At 27.8% G+C, this 17,044-nt stretch overlaps 1 protein-coding gene across 1 annotated transcript in view; it reads left to right on the top strand.

The window, feature by feature from the left end:
* Positions 1-2,169: 2,169 nt before the first annotated feature.
* LOC136080285 (uncharacterized) overlaps positions 2,170-17,044 on the top strand; it is a 39,218-nt gene continuing 24,343 nt past the window's right edge. Inside the window, exons 1-2 of the mRNA XM_065796901.1 lie at positions 2,170-2,409; positions 5,612-5,648. The gene's annotated coding sequence lies outside the window, so the exon portion shown is untranslated. The remainder of the gene's footprint in view (positions 2,410-5,611; positions 5,649-17,044) is intronic.

Here is a 17,044-nt window from a genome sequence, read left to right as displayed (position 1 = left end):
TTAAAATAAGGTTAAACGCAGCTAAACGAGAATCTTTTCGAAAGCGACTAAAAATGTTTTTTGTAAATAAACCTAAAATTAAAAAAAAAAAAAAATCCTAATCATTTTGAAAAGGAAGGATTTGATCGAAGTACAATATATGATAACCTAAAAAGACTTGAAACTGTTCAATCGTTTTCTGATAGAAAGCACCCTGGTCGTCCGACATCCTGGACTAGAGAAAAGAAAAATGAATATTAAATATAGAAAACGTGAAAAGACTCCAAAATACACTATAGAACAACAAATAAAGGCAAAGAAAAGAAGCAGGAAACTAGTTAACCAACTCTATAACACAAAATCGCTTCTAGTCATCGACGACGAAAAATACTTTTGTTTTGCAGGGGATAACATGCCTGGAAATTCTGGATACTACACAAACAACAAAAAGACATGCCCAGAAAGTGTTCGTTTTATAGGAAAAGAGAAATTTCCAAAAAAATTATTAATGTGGATAGCCATATCTGACCGTGGTATGTCCGAGCCATTGTTTCGCACTTCCAAGACTGTAGCGATCAATTCATCAATCTATATTAATGAATGTTTAGAAAGACGACTTCTTCCATTTATTCACAAGTATCATGGAGACTTTAACAGATTTAGCAAGTTCTCATTATTCTAAAGATTCTCTAAATTGGATGGACCTATATGTCCATCCAATTTAGAGATTCTTAATTAACGTAATTTAGAGATTCTTTATCAACGTAATGTCTATTACGTTGATAAAGAATCCAATCCCCCAAATGTGCCTCAAGCACAACCAATTCAATATTTTTGGGGACATTTGGCACCGAGGGTTTACGAGAGAGATTGGCAAGCTTCAACAGAGCAAGTTTTGATTGATCGCATTAAACTAAAACTACAAGAAATTGATTTAAACTTTTTACAGTTTTACATATGAAAGGCGTCAGAGCAAAATTGAGATCAATTGCAGATGGTGGTGTTTTTTCATATAAAAAAAAAAATATTTTTATTAAAAGATAAATGCTTTATTTAAAAAAACTATAATAGTAGTTTGTTTTTTTATTTATAAATAAGTTATTGACGTTTTTATTTTGTCCGATAACTTCCGCATCACCCGTTATATAGATTTGTTGAAGAAACCACGACCAAATTTTTTCTTAACTTAAAATGTCATAACTTTGTCAATTCTTATCAAAATTCATAAAACTTGGTATCAAATAAAAGGTCTTAAAAAGGAAAATAAGTGTACATAAAAACGCATGCGGGGCGTTAAAAGGGCGTTTGTAACACTCTTTAATATGTTCTAATATTAAGTTTCTAATTTAATATTAACATATTAATAGGTTTTTTTTAAATTAAATTTATATTATATATTGAAATTTTGAAACTTTTTTTTAGGTTTTATATATTTTATATATACTATTCAATATTATTTTATATCGTAGTATACATTTAAACATCATTAATATTCGAATGTTTATTATGGTACGCCCTTCCCTAACTACCCGTGTGCAGAGCGGAGCTCAAGTAAAAAATAAATACGTATTATGGGTAAGTTTGTAGGGAGTCTGAGGGTACTTTTTTCATGAAATTTGGCAGTTCGCAAGAAAAAGACTTTTCCTGATGTCTGAATATATTAGAAAAAAGTCTCAGCGTTCCTTCAATACATACCTGATGCACAAACCAGGCCCGTAGGAACAAAAATTATATAAAGGTGGGGGGGGGGCAGTGCTGGATTACTAGTTTTAAGAACCTTTGTTTTCTAGTAATCTTTTCAGTCAAATTTTTCAAAACTATTTATTTGAAAAATTATTAGGGAGGGGAGGGGGGTGCAAATGAGCCTGAGACACCTTACCCCCCTTGCTACGGGCCTTGCACAAACAACAAGGAAGTTTTAAACAACAATAAATTCATTATAAACAAAATTTTACAAAAAATATTTCCGTGCAGAATTAAAGTTAAACTCTTCTAGTATTAAAAAAAAATCTATGTTGGTACAAATTTTTTAAAGAATAACTCAGAAAAACAAGTTCATATCATGCCATTCTTAAAAATATAGAAAAAAGAGTGACACAAAATTTGGAAAAAAAAAACGTCTCGGTTAAGGTCGGATTTACGCGTACTTAGCATTACTGATTTGAAAACACGACTCCAATTTTGCAAGATAAATGTTTTGGAAATTACTAGTCATCCACGTGCTCTTAACTTAGTTGTTAATACAGTTAAAATAAATCTTGAGCAAATGAGTAATCTTACCTCAAGGTTTATTGAGATTGAGAATATAAAGCGAAGAGCATTAAGCTGTCAACATTATTAAAAATCAAGAGTTGATGAAAGAAGGGGCTTATGTATAAACTAATCTTCTCGTATTTTGATAATGGTTCGTATGGATGTTAAATTTTCAAGGTAAATATTATTTATTCGTATTGTTTATTCGTATAGATATCATGATATTTTTTAAAACCTCATTTTTTTGTTTTTTCATTTTTTTTTAACTTTTAAAAATTTTTTTATTTAATTGAATGGGTTGTACAAATCGTTATAGATGCAAATAGTGTTTTTTGATGATTTTTAATACTCTATATATATTTTTCCGACTTATTATCTTTGAGTCTAGATGTGTTTTATATTTTTGAAAGGTCATGTTGGGAATTAAATTTGGTTGTCTGCATTTTGAACAACCAAATTTAACAATCACCCACTCACCTACAACCACAGGCACACACCAACATGCACATATGCACACAAACTCACACACAAACAATCACACACACACAAGCACATATAACTGTTAATTTTCTTCAGTATTTTTAATTTTTTTTCTCTACAGTAAACACCATGCCTATATAGCTGAAAGAGGTTATTAGTGCAATTGATGCCCTTTTATGTATTTAGCAGCACCTAAATATGAAATAATTTTGCAGAAAAAATGTTAATTAAATGTTGAACAAAATTGAAAATATAATACATATAATATAATACGTATAAAATATAATACATATAAATACAAAAGGTCAATATATGTTTTATGCTAAAAGCATCAAAATAATACAAAAAACAAAAAAAAATACAAACAAACCAGCAACAACAACAATAGCAACAACAATAACAACAAAATAACTAAAACTTTAGTTAAGTAAATTCTTCTTTTTGGCTTTATAAAGACAAAGAACGCCAGTCTGAAAATAACTTTGAACATAATAACTTTAGTTCAAATTCATTTTTAGTAGTATGGGTATCAGTATTCTTAAAACACATACATCTCTTGCAAAGCATACATAGAAATTGCATTACTAAGGTTAATGTTATACAGAATATATTAGAATTTATAGGAAAAGTTGCATCTTTGATCTCAAACAGCTCAAAAGATTAGGGATATCATTACAAATTTTTTTACATAGTGAAGCTCAAATAAAATGAGGGTTCAGCAGGAAAAAGTATGATTGATGACGATATGTATCAAACAAACAATCAAGATCATTTTTCACATGATCGTATATATCTTTCTCAAAGATATATACGATCATGTGAAAAAAGATATATAAAGTATATATCTTTTCTGTAGTTCATCATTAGAAAAAAGTATGATTGATGACAATATGTCATCTCTTTATTTTCTATCTGTTTTATATGCCTTACATTTGATATCTTGGCACATGATGTTAAAATAACCCAAAATTTTGCAAACTCCAGGCAAAAAAATAAGTATTGATTGTTAACTATTAAACCAATGTCAGCAAAAAAAGAAACAAAAAACTTCTGCAATCATGTTTTTTAACAACTTTTTTATTTAAAGGGAAATGAAGCTGAAAAATGCACTAAAATGCATTAAAACAAGCTATATATATTTGATAAGTTTTTGGCGTTTATTATTTATAGATTCTGTTATCAAAGTGTTTTTTTAGTTCGTCTTATTTTTATTAAAAAACATAGATGGTTTGACCAATACTTAAAATATCTAAAAATGCAATGTTTCTAATTCAGAGGAAGATTTGTTTGTTATGACTGTAATGTGTGTATTTATTTAAAATTATTATATTATATATTAATACTTTGTTTTTTAAAATCTTTTGTAAAACCATGTTTATCAGCAATTAAGTTACTTTGTTTTAGTTACTTTGTAATTTTATCTTTTAGCAGTTTTTTGATTACTTAAAGCTAAATTGCTGGGTTTTTTTTTTTTTGCCTTTTTATTTTTGTAAAAGAGTGAAAGGAGGTGTGCAGTAACGCAGGTGTAGTATTTTAAAATATGAGGCAAAGCTGTTCTAACTTTATTGTTTTCCTCTCTAGCCAATTGTTCTTTACATTATATGATAAAAAGTTCAATGAATAGTTTTAAATTTTGTTCAATAAAGATCTATTATTTTATTATTTGTTAAAACAGTTTGTTTGAACAACTGTTTATGCAACTAAGCTATGTTTGTGTTTTTTGTTTTAAAATTTAAAAAACTTAACTTTAACTTTAAAAACTTAAATAGTATTAAAATTGAATTGTATTAACATTATACATTTTTGCCTTGATTATCTACTAATTGTTAAATGCTGCATATAGATAACACTTTTTTTGTATATACATTTTAATTTTTTTATGTTTTTTTTTTTTTTCTTTCGTTTTTCATTTAAATTAAAGCAGTCTAGTTTGTTTGTTATTTGAATCTAAATTAATTGAGTAAAGATTTAAAGATTTAAAAAAGATTTCATTTCATTTAGATTTTAATTAACTTGAATGGATTCCACAAAAGTATTTTTTCTATTCTATTTATGTTAACATAACAGGTACTTTATTAGTAAGAACTTCTGGTTTTTCATAAGAAGTTGTTCATTTCTTAAGAAGTTGTTCATTTTCTTAAAATGCTGTTTAATTTAAATAACCTCTTTTACTGTATGTCATATGTCAGTTCCCTGTGACCTAAGAGGTGAATACAGTGAAAAAGCTTAAAACGAAATACAGATTTTTAGGTTTTAAAATTTTTTTAATTTTTTTAAATAAGATTTCAGTTTTTTTTAAGTTTTCTAAGCTATTCATTAAGCAATTTTTTATTTAAAAAGTTATATTTTTATCAAATCATTTAATAATTTTTGTATTTATTGAATTTTGAATGTTTTATGTACAATTTTATTGTTTAAAATAAACTCTTTTTAATAAGATTTAAAAAATTTTAATTTATACTTTGAGAAAAAAGAGAACATTTCTATTAACAAAATTATAATGACAGTGAAAGCATTATATCAAATAAAAAGATATTTATTAGTTTTTCTTTTCTTTTTTAAATATATTAGATTGCTAGAATATTTGCTTTTTATGAATCAAAAAAAAAAGAAAATGATGTAGAAAAGTTTTAAGAGCCTTTTGCTATTTATTTTTTTGATTCTATTTACTATGATTTAAATGGATTACTTTTTTATATTTACTTTTTGTATTTATATGTAAACTTTTTTGACCTTATTTTATTTGGGTAATGTTTTTAAATTTAGTAAACTTCTTTAGTAAAAACTTTTTAACTTGTTAGTTTCAAGATTGTAAAAAGTTAATAATGTAATTACTGAAGATTTTTAACTTATTCATTTTGTTATTTTCTTTTCCTTATTTAAGTTATTTATTTTATAGGTTATTGTTATATCAGGATCATGTGAGCTATATACAGGTAAGTTTTTATGACTTGTATTTTAGCCAATCTGTAAAATCTTATTAGTTTTTAACTATGTTAGTGTATTTAATAAGTAGAGTACACAATATTCTTAAAGAACAGAGCAATAATAAATTAGTAAAAACACTTATCTAATTTTTTTCTTCAACAATTTGTTTCTTCATCAGTTAGTTTATCTGTTATATCTTAGCAGATAGAACAGGTCTAAATATATTTACAATACGTTTTTGGACCATAGAAAAGAAAGAGCTTTAAGATAACTTAGCGCAAGTACCTTGAGCTACAACAGTTCTCTGGAAGATATAAAAATAACTTTTTATCATTTTCTGTTAAAAAAATTCACAGTTGCTAAATTATTTGGTTCATTTTGTAAATCGTTGTGAGTAGGGCTAGCAAAACCGGTAAACTAGTTTACCGGTAAATTGGTTAAAAATTATGTTTAAATTTACCGGTAATTTTCAAATAATTTACCGGTAATTCGGTAAAATTTTATGGAAATTCTGAATAAATTACTAGTAGTATTTTTTTCTAACTAAAAAGAAAAATTCTACAAAAAAGCTAACTTTTTTACATAACGGGTGGTTACTAAAAATCCGGACTATCTTTAACTGAATTTTAAATGCCACAAACTAAATTATTTTTTTTCATGCTTATATCCATTTTAAAGCTTATTTAATTCTCTATAAGTTAATTTACTTGTTTTTAGATAATTAATAATAGTTAAGAAAATAATGATGGCCAAGCAAGAAGAGGTAAGAAAACCGATTTACGAGTTCTATTTAAAAAATAAATTGCAAGGTAAAAAGGTCACAGAAGCTCACTTCAATGCTGAAAAAATTCCAAGAAGCACTATCTATGATATAATCAAACGTGTTGAGAATGGTTCTGGGTACAAAAGAGTGCAAGGAAGTGGTAGTGTGGCCAAAATCATGACCCCAAAGGGTATCAAGCACCTGAAAACCATATTTGATCACAGTGACCGAGTTTCGATGAGGCAAGCTGGTCGAAAATATGGATGCAGTCATTCACATTTCATTAAAACTCTTGCCAAGTACACTGACATCAAAAGTTATAAAAAACAGGGTATACCTCATCGACTAGAGAACCAGAATGAGCGAATCAAAACCAGCATTGATCATGTTTAGCGTGATTTTAAAGGAAAATCGGTCATCCTTGACGACGAGTCTTACTTTACTCTGTCACACTCAACAATTAATTGAAACAGCACCTACTACTCTAGCAACAGAGACAAGACTCCACCAAGTGTTAAATATCGCAAAAAGCGCAAGTTCGAGCCCAAGGTGCTTGTCTGGCTGGCCGCTTCTGACAAAGGTATTTCAAAGCCATTTTTTATCCCCAGCGGCCTTACAGTCAATAAAGCCATCTATGAAATTAATTGTATAAAGAGAAGATTAGTGCCGTTCATCAACGCTCATCATGCCGATGGTAATTATATATTTTGGCCGGACCTGGCGTCATCGCATTATGCCAAAACCGTGATCAACTGCTATGAGACTCATAACATCAATTTTATCAAAAAAGTTGACAACCCGCCAGCCGTACCGGAGTGTCGTCCAATAGAAGACTTTTGGGCTATTTTGAAAGGCAAAGTGTATGAGAGTAACTGGCAAGCAAAAGACGTGAAGCAACTACAAACCAGAATAAAGCTTTGCCTGAAAAAAATTGACCTTAACCTTGTATTTTCACTTTTTGGGTCAACTCGTGTTAGAGTTGGCCGAATCCGAAGAAACAGACTGGTTGAAGACAAACTTAATTAAAATAAATAAATAACTATAAACTCTTTTTAATGGTATTTTTATTTAATCTCTACCATAAAAACTATGGGAGTAATTGCCCATGAAAGTTAGTCCGGATTTTTAGTAACCACCCGTTATTATAAAAAAACAGTTGAATCGCAAAAAATTAGGAACTTTATAATGGAAAAGAATGTAGTTTTCTTACAATATTACAATATGCATTTCTTAAAAAAAAAAAAAATTTAACCAATAGCCTACTTGATTGATTTTTCTTAAATTTTTGTTTTTTAATAGAGAAAGAAAAATATTTACATACAATTATGATTTGTTTATGTAGTTTATTTATAATTACATTCAGTTTATTTTGTGCTCGCGTTACAGTTACAGTTACAGGTGGCATTTTATTTAATTTAAATAATGCGTTAGTGAGTTTTTTTTTAATTATTTGGTTTTTCGCATTGGATGATAAAATTATTAAGTATCATAAAAAAACTTGAAAATAAACACAAAACATAACTTTGAAAATAAAGCGAATATTCTATATTTTTATTGTGTTGAGTAAGTATTTCACAAAAAGTCTTTAAAATTATATTATAGAATATAATTGTATTTTGTTCCAAAGTTTACATATTGAATTTTTAAAAAAAAAAATGGCCTTATCTATGATGTCTACTGGATCCGGACAAAATCAATTGTGGAATCATTTTCTACGTACGAAAGCTGGCGATTCAGCTATATGCAATGTATGCAAAAAAAAAAAAAAAATGCTCTGGCGACAGCACAAGTGGTTTGCCCAATCACGTAATCAGAAGACATAAAATTAATCTGTTAAAAAGAGTTCAACATGATGATGCAGAAGCTAGCTGTTCTAATATCAATACACAACTTCCGTTACGAATGGTACAAATTCTAGATAAAAAATTTCTGATTATTTCAACATTATTAAAACGATTGATGACTCATTTCCAGCTGTTTTAGCACGACTGACAGCACAAGATTGTTTATCATTTAAAAAGATTTGCACATCATATGATCTTCAGCAATTATTTAAATCCAAAGGATATGATTGCCCAAAGTCTCCAAAAACAATTAAGAAAATGGTGTTGCAGTACGGTGAGAAAATCCAAAAACAAATCGTTACAGAGTTATCAGAAAGAATAGCTCGTGGTGAATTATTCAGCTTGACTTTCGATGAATGGACATCTCTCAAAAATCGAAGGTTTATGAATGTGAATGTCCACTCGTATGATAATGTATTTTGGAATCTCGGATTGGTTAGGATTAAAGAATCGATGCTTGCTGAAAAATGTATAACATATCTTTAAAATACACTTAAAGAATTTAGTATTGCGATAGAAAATAAAATTTCCATTACTACGGATGGGGCGGCCGTAATGAAAAAGGTAGGCAGATTACTGGATGTAAATCATCAACTTTGTTTAGCCCACGGCATCCAGTTATCAGTAATTAAGGTGCTGTATAAAAGATCTGTTTCAGATAATAATTCCGTAGAAAATCAAGAAGTGGCTATTACTGAATTTGATCATGGTGAAGATGAAGAGGACGATGTAATGGAAGATATTGGGGTTTTTGACGTTGTTAAGGATACATCAACTACTAATTCATCAATTCAACATGAAAGTATATGTCCAATAATAACAAAAATTTGAAAAATTGTTGTCATATTCCGTAGATCACCAACAAAAAATGACATCCTCCAAAAACATGTTAAGGATGAATTTAAAAAAGAACTTACGCTAATCCTTGACACAAAAACACGGTGGAGCAGTATGTTGATAATGTTGGAAAGAATTTATGAGATTAAAAATTGTGTTCGTAAGAGTCTAATCGATATCAAATCCGATATAGATTTATCATAAAATGATCTCAATGTTGTATCAAATATAATAATGGCTTTGCAACCTGCTAAAGTAGCTGTGGAAGCTCTCTGTTCAAGGGACAGGAATCTATATATTGCAGATTTGACAATTAGGTTCATGTTGGATGAATTTCTTAAGTAATGAATTGAAACAAGATTTAATATTTCGAATAAGTGAGAGAAGAACTGTATATTCTGATATATATTCATATCTTAATGAACCATGTCCACGTACAGCTTTAAATATTGAAAATAATTATGGCGTGTTTAATACAACAAGTAAATTGGTTATGGAAAAAAATATTCTAGAAATCATTCAACAATTTTTAAAAAACGGTTCCGAAACTAATGAAGCTGAAGTTGTGCAAGTGTATGAAACTGAATCAACTAGTGAATCTACGGTTTTATCAGTAGTGGCGACATCAAGTCAAGCAATGTCAATGAAGGAAAAACTTGATTTAGTAATTGAAAAAAAAAAGATAACTATTGCTCACGAAGAGATTAGTGATCCGAAGACAACATCCGATCTTTTAAATATAGTCAGGAAAGAAATGGCGTATTTCAAGGAACAAAATATTAAAGGAAAATATTTAAACAAACTCCAAAAGTATATTTCTGCATTTCGCCCAACCAGTGTAGAGTCGGAAAGAGCTTGCAGCAGGTTTAATTGGCACAAGGCACAGAACAAGTTTAAACGACGAAACATTAAATGTAATGTGTTTTTTAAGAGCTTACTTCAATAAACAATTTATGCTCCTTGAAAAGAATTGACTATATTATTTTTATTTTAAAAATGAAGTTTTCTTTATGTTTATGTTTGTTTATGTTTACGCTTAAATACAAAAATGTTAATGTATAATAAATGAATTAATTATATTTTATTATATAAAAAAACCTTTTTGATTGTTTAATTTATTTATTTTTAACTAGGATGGACCTGTAAACTGATGCTGTTTTACTAATATATTCATTTGTTATGTTTTTTGTTGTTTTCAGTGTTTAGATTATTACTATTTAAGCCTTTAGAAAAAAACCCGGTAAATTACCGGTAACCTTGTAATAATTTTTTTTTTACAGAATTACCGATTTTTTAAAATATTGGTAAATTTGCTAGCACTAGTTGTGAGTGGGTGCCTTTACCAAATTCTGTTTTATGTGAATAAAAAGCATTTTAATGAATTAACTAATTAAATACTTTTTTCCATGATGCAAGTTAAACTGGACATACCAAAATGCAAGTTAAACTGGAATTTAAACCCTATTTCTGAAATTTTTAAGTGAATGCTTAAAAAATTCCAGTAATAGGGTTTAAATTTTTAGGCTTTCAATTTAAAAAACATCTCATTTGTGAAACTTATTACAATTTAAAATTTGATTCTTTAACACATTTTACGTCAGTTCTTGAATCAGTAAAAATTGATCATTGTTTATGCATAGTTTGCCATTATGACCTTCAGTTAACCACTTCCTCCATCGTTAACTGACGGTCATAGTGGTAAGTTAACTAGTTTGAGTATGCTAGAAAATCTTGTATTATTCATAAAAGTTAGAGCTTTTTCTAATAGAAATATACTTCTTGATGAAATAAATAGTAGAATATATTATAAAACAAAAGGTCAACCACAGTATTCTGCAAATATAATTAGACACTTAATTATTAAGATATCCATCCAAAAAAACATAAGAAATTTTATTCGAATTGTTTCCATTACCAATTTCTTTATTAAATAAAATAAAAAAAGATGGAGTTGATGCTAAAGGTTGTTAAAACACTTTGTGAGAAAGGTTCAATACATGAAGATATAAAACTAACTGTTAACAAATTTTATTTTAGAAACAAGCACAATTTTGTAGAAGTGTCTATGTGGGTGCTGATATACAAAGAAGTTGTTGCATTTATGATTGTTAGTTTAAGGAAATCTATTCCTTATTTTATAAAAGCAGTACCTAAAGTTACCATAAGTGGTAAATGGCTTTCAGATCAAATTTCAGATACTATTAGTTCTCTTTCTCTATCTGGTTTTAAAATTCAAGGAGTTGCTACTGACAGTCATAAAGGGAATGTAAATGCATTTAGTTTGCTTTCTTCTAAATTTGTTATAAGATCCTGATTCCATTATCTCATCCTGATTCTCCTAATAATATCAAAATAATTTATAATTTATAACTTATTAAAAGTAAAAATTAAGTAAAAAATTTGTCTTTCCATCATTTGTATATAATGAAAGATGATTTCTATAATTATCCAGCTTGTTATTTGAGGATATTTTTATTTCTACATTATAAAAATGAAGAACTTTGAGTTAATTTAAAAAAAACTTGAAAAGTTACATATTACAATGACTTCACTCTGGTAATAAAAATCAAAATATTTCTCTTGCACTGTCCTTTTTCAACAAATTTTCACTGTCAGTTTTAAAAGTTATTTTCCAGAATGTAATGACATTTCTGGTTTTTAAAACATTTTTTCAAAATGGTGGACTGTTTCAAATTCAAAACAACAATTTAGTCAAAATAAACTTGGTAATGAAATTATTATTGATGATGATAAAACAATTTTTATTTGGCAACTAGTTAATTGAATTGAATTTTGGCAGAAATCTCAATTTTTTACTTTATTACAGTTCGCATTATCAAGCAATGCTTATAGATGAGCTTATGGAAGAAAGATACTTCACAACTTCAAAGTGGTCATAGAGCCTAGATTTTCTCGCTATCGACAGATGAGTAGTGGGAGATTTCTAGTAAACTTACTAGAAGTTCGACAGAAATTATTTTAGCATGTTGGACTTTACTTAAGGAGAATGTAAATTTTTGGGAGGAAGATTTAAAGAACAGCTTTGATAACTCAATTAAAAATGAATTACTGATAACATAAGATTTAGCTCAAATGAAGTATCTGAATTAACTCTTTCACCTGAAACAGAAGAAATTGCAACAACAATTGCTGGTTATTTTGCAAAGAAACTGATATAAAAAAGCAAATGCAAGGTTTGAAAATCTATGCTTGCTACATATGTGAGCAATATAAATCTTGGTCAATATCTACAAATATTTTTAAGAGGTGGCCTTACTGTTACTTCACTTTTACTTAAGGATTTCACTTGTGGATGTTTTGCAATCTTAAATAATCTTTCAAATTTAATAACTAAACATGGTACTAATGTCAAAGATTTATCAAGCTTTTTTTCATTAAAATACTTTCCAACAGTTTGCTTTACCTTCATATTAAAAGTAGACAGAGAAAAATAACATTATAAAAAAACAAATCATAAATAGATTGTAACATAAAAATAAATGAAAACATTAAAGAACGAAAAATTTAATCTTAGATTTTTTTGTAATTTCCAAATTCAGTTTTTTTTGTAAATGCCCAGTCAATTTAATGTACAAATATAAAAGTATATATTATAGATACAAATATTTAGTATTCATAGATATATATGTTTATAAATACACTAACTGCTAGTATGAAAGTGCAAAATGACAGCTTTCTGTAAATACTTTTTTATTTATAATATTTTTTTTACTCCTAATATTATACTTGTACTATCTATTTAGTCTATAGAGTAACCTTATTATTTATCTATAGATGAGATAATAAAATGGTTACTCTATAGTTGCGCAGCCATCTTTTTTTTATAAATAGTTCTCTTAGAATGAACAGCTAAAATATAACATAAATGATCATTTATATAACCATTTTCAATTTTTTCATGTAAACAAATCTGAAAAGAAACAATTTATTGCATTTTGGTTAAAAAAAATTCAGAAAAAAATAAAAAATAAACTTGGAATTGTTATTGATATTTCAAGAAGTGTAGGCTCTGGTACATCTAATGATGGAAACTCAGCAAAATTTGTATTTAGAAGCTACAAAATATGTGACACATCTGACACCTGTTTATTGTTTATGCGTTTTGGATTTTTTTTTCCTTGGATTTTTTGGAAAAATTGGAGACCAGGATGGCATTAACATTAAATTATTATTCATAGTAGGCAAGAGTATTTTAAAAATTCACTGAAAATATTATAGTGTAAGCTAGAAAGACAAAGAAATCGTTTTTGCCTCTAAAGTGATATTTTTAGACTACTGTGCATCATTGGAGCTGCACCAAATTTATGTTATGCACATGATGCTAAAAAAATACTAAAAGTTTTCTTTATATTCATATAAAAATTAGAAAGTTTTAAGCTTTTTAAATAAAAATGAATAACATTAGGAAATCTCTGCTCAAGAAAATCTTTCAATTCATTGTTATAAAAGTATTAACAGTTTTGCTGAGCTTCACTTTTGACAACTTTTCACAGAGTTTTACCATTGTTTTATTTTAGTTTATTGGATTCATTATCAAGTAAAAAAACAATTATTTGAAAAATATAAATGAGCTTAATTTAATATTATTAAGTTAGCCTCCATTCTTTAAGTTAAACAATTTTTATAACTATAAAATAAAACAAAAAATTACTTAAAAATCATGTATGAATATAACTTCAGCATACTTTCTTAGCATACTGCTTATTTATATATATATTACATCCTACTTATTTAAATAATCGAATGAAGCTGTGAAGTTTATATACACAAAAAAGTTGATATGAAATTGTGAAAAACTGTAAATGTCTTTGTAAATGTTTTTTATGAACATGTAGGTACATCTTAGAAGCAACAATAAAATTTGGTACCCTATCATTGAAAATTGGTAACTTAAAAAGTGATAGAATTTTCTGTACTTAAAAACAACCTAATATAATCGACTTCCTCGGCCATATTTTTTAACCTACGGTTTTTAGTAAATTTCTAATATTTCTTGAAAACGTTTTTTACTTGTTACCCCTTAAACACCATAAACTTGTTTTTAGTTAACAATTTTAGTTTAGAGTTGATGATCAGATTCATTCTAAATCTTTTAAACATTTTCAGGCCTTGCTTTAAATAAAAAAACAGAGCAGCTCATTAGCTCGTCGTGATTTTGATGTCATAAAGTTATCTTTGTTTTTTATTTAAGGACATTAACTTTTTTAACTACCGCAAAAAAATTAAAAATTAATTCTTGCTATTGCAAGATGATAAATAAAAGTTTTTTTATTATTTTTCATTTATATTTCTTTTTTTAAGCATTGTAAGCATCTTTTTTTTTCTTTTGCTTGAAATTTTAAAATAATAAAAATAGTAAAAATGTGAATTTTTTTTTTTTAACTTAACATTAAATTAGATTTGTAAATAGCATTTGTAAAATAAATATTTAAAAATGATAAAAAATGACTTACCTCTTACATGAAGCTGCTGAGTGCGTACATATATGGTGTGCTAGTTTATGCTTTAAAACAAGGCCTGCATTTTTTTTTGGCCATAGTATTAGCACACACATTTTCTAAATTTTCTATAAAGGAAAAGATATTAGCAACACAAAAACTCTTAATAACTACACAGTTAACGCTTAAAAACTACAACTTCAATTGTGAATTATGATATAATTAGACCTCTGCTAGAAAATATTTCTTGTTTATTTAACACAAAAGGCTCTCAAAATTTTATTTTTATTTAACAGATGTAGTTGTTTTTCTGCTCAAAAGTGTTTTATACCTTGTATTTTTATAGATAAAAGTAGTATAAATAATTTAGCAATGGTGAAAAAAAAACAAATGTTTAGAGGAAAAAAATGAATAAAGATAATCAGATTTGACAATCAGTGTCTTGGTGAAAATTATTGGAAATTTTAGTTTAAGCTGTTGCAGATGATTATGAATAAAAGTTATGAGGAAAGTTTAAATTTAGAAGATATACCAGGTTTGCTAAGAGTTAACAAGGTAAAGCATAAAGACATAAACAAAACAAAAAATAACCAACATACCAATATACATGGCTCAATGGAAACACAAAACATCATTGAACTGGTCTAGTTGATTAAAAATGGAAAAAAGAAGAAACAGGATCATAAAGAGTAGAAAAATCAAGAAAAACAGCAACAACAAAAAAGTTTCATAAATCTAAATTCGTTTGCAACGGCATTTGTAAAGTTAAAAATTTTAAGGAGTTCCCAGCCTGCAACGAAATTAAAAAATTAGTATGCAGCTCAGTGATAATATGGGGTATTTATACACAAAAATAGCTTATGAGTTATGACTAATAAATTGTATCAATTAACTTTAATAATGTGCCCTCACAACTGTTTGTTTTATGGTGCGGGGGTTACTCCACAATCCCGTTTCCAGATGGTTTATACATATATTTGAAAATTCACTGCATCTTATTGCTGCTCTATTATTTCTTCTGATATGAACACTTGCTTTCTGAGCCATGTTGTTTGAAATCATAGTTCGAGTACATCTGCTGCAACCAGTGCTTTTCCTGCAAAGGGTTCACCTGCGCAGTGCATATTGGAAGCACCATTAGTTGTTGAGGGAAACAGCTGGCTCTGGCGATTCCTTATTTGATTTTCCCTAATGCAACGAACAAAATCTTGCAATGTGTCCAAATTTTCAACATCTGAAACATTTTATGGATAGTTTCTTAACATTTTTATAGAACCCAGAAATTGTTGTTGAAACATACTCTTTTTTTGTTTCTTCCATCATGAGTACTCTTGCATGGTTTAATGCATCCTGTAAACTGATCCCAAATATTTTCACTTGTGCTCGAAGCTGCTTTGAAGTTTCACCCAGCAATCCAGTTATGAGTGCTCTTAGCAATAATTATTCACTTTCAATATTGGCCAAACCCATAAGTTGATGCAAACTGGCCATATACACAATGACAGGTTCACTGTCATTCCATCTTCGATCTCTGAACTGCTCCTAAGCTTGGAAACCATCAACAGCGAATGCATCTGGTAGAGCTCTCCCACCAGTTAGATCTTTTTCAGCTACACTACAACACAGATCCATCAAATTTTCCAATCATTTTTGCCATGGATGCCATACTGCCAAAATAGCTTGTTAATACAACGACTTTGTTTACTTTTATTTTGACTCTGTTTATTAAATTCTATTTACAACTTTTATACAGAAACAGAAATTTTCGAGGGCATAATTATATACAAAAGTAGTTGACTATGACTAATAATCTACATCAATTGACTTGAATAATATTATGACAAGAATTTTATAAACGTAACAATAAAGCTTTACAACAATCAGCTATTATCACATATGCAGCAGAAATTCTTGTAAACTATAATTTTTGCTAGGTTGTATCAAGGGTTGTTATCTTGGTATAAAAAGATAATCATCTATTATACATACTAAACATAAATACTAAACTAAACATACATACATACTAAACACACATACTAAACATACATACATAATAAACATACATACTAACTAAACATACATAGTAACTAAACATAAATACTAAACATACATACTAAACACACATACTAAACATACATACATAATAAACATACATACTAACTAAACATACATACTAACTAAACATACATACTAAACATACAAATGAAGATGTATCCTCTTGTGTTTTAGTTACATATTATTTGTAATATGCGGTTTTCTAGAGTTCTAGTGTTATATGTCCCAATAAACCATTAACACAAATGCAAAGTCCATTTAATTGTTTTTTTTTACAATAAAATGTACTTAATCATTAAATTAAAAATTTATGCCCATGTAACTGACAAATACTACAGATGTTATTCTTTTAATGCTTTTAAAATAATCAATATAGAAAAGATTTTTAACAACAACAAGCTATATTCTAGGCGAATTAGTTTGTTTACCCAAACCAGTATACAGGT

Source organism: Hydra vulgaris, chromosome 05 (assembly GCF_038396675.1).
Source record: "Hydra vulgaris chromosome 05, alternate assembly HydraT2T_AEP".
Lineage (NCBI taxonomy): Eukaryota > Metazoa > Cnidaria > Hydrozoa > Anthoathecata > Hydridae > Hydra > Hydra vulgaris.
This window is presented reverse-complemented; position numbering and strand designations above follow the sequence as displayed.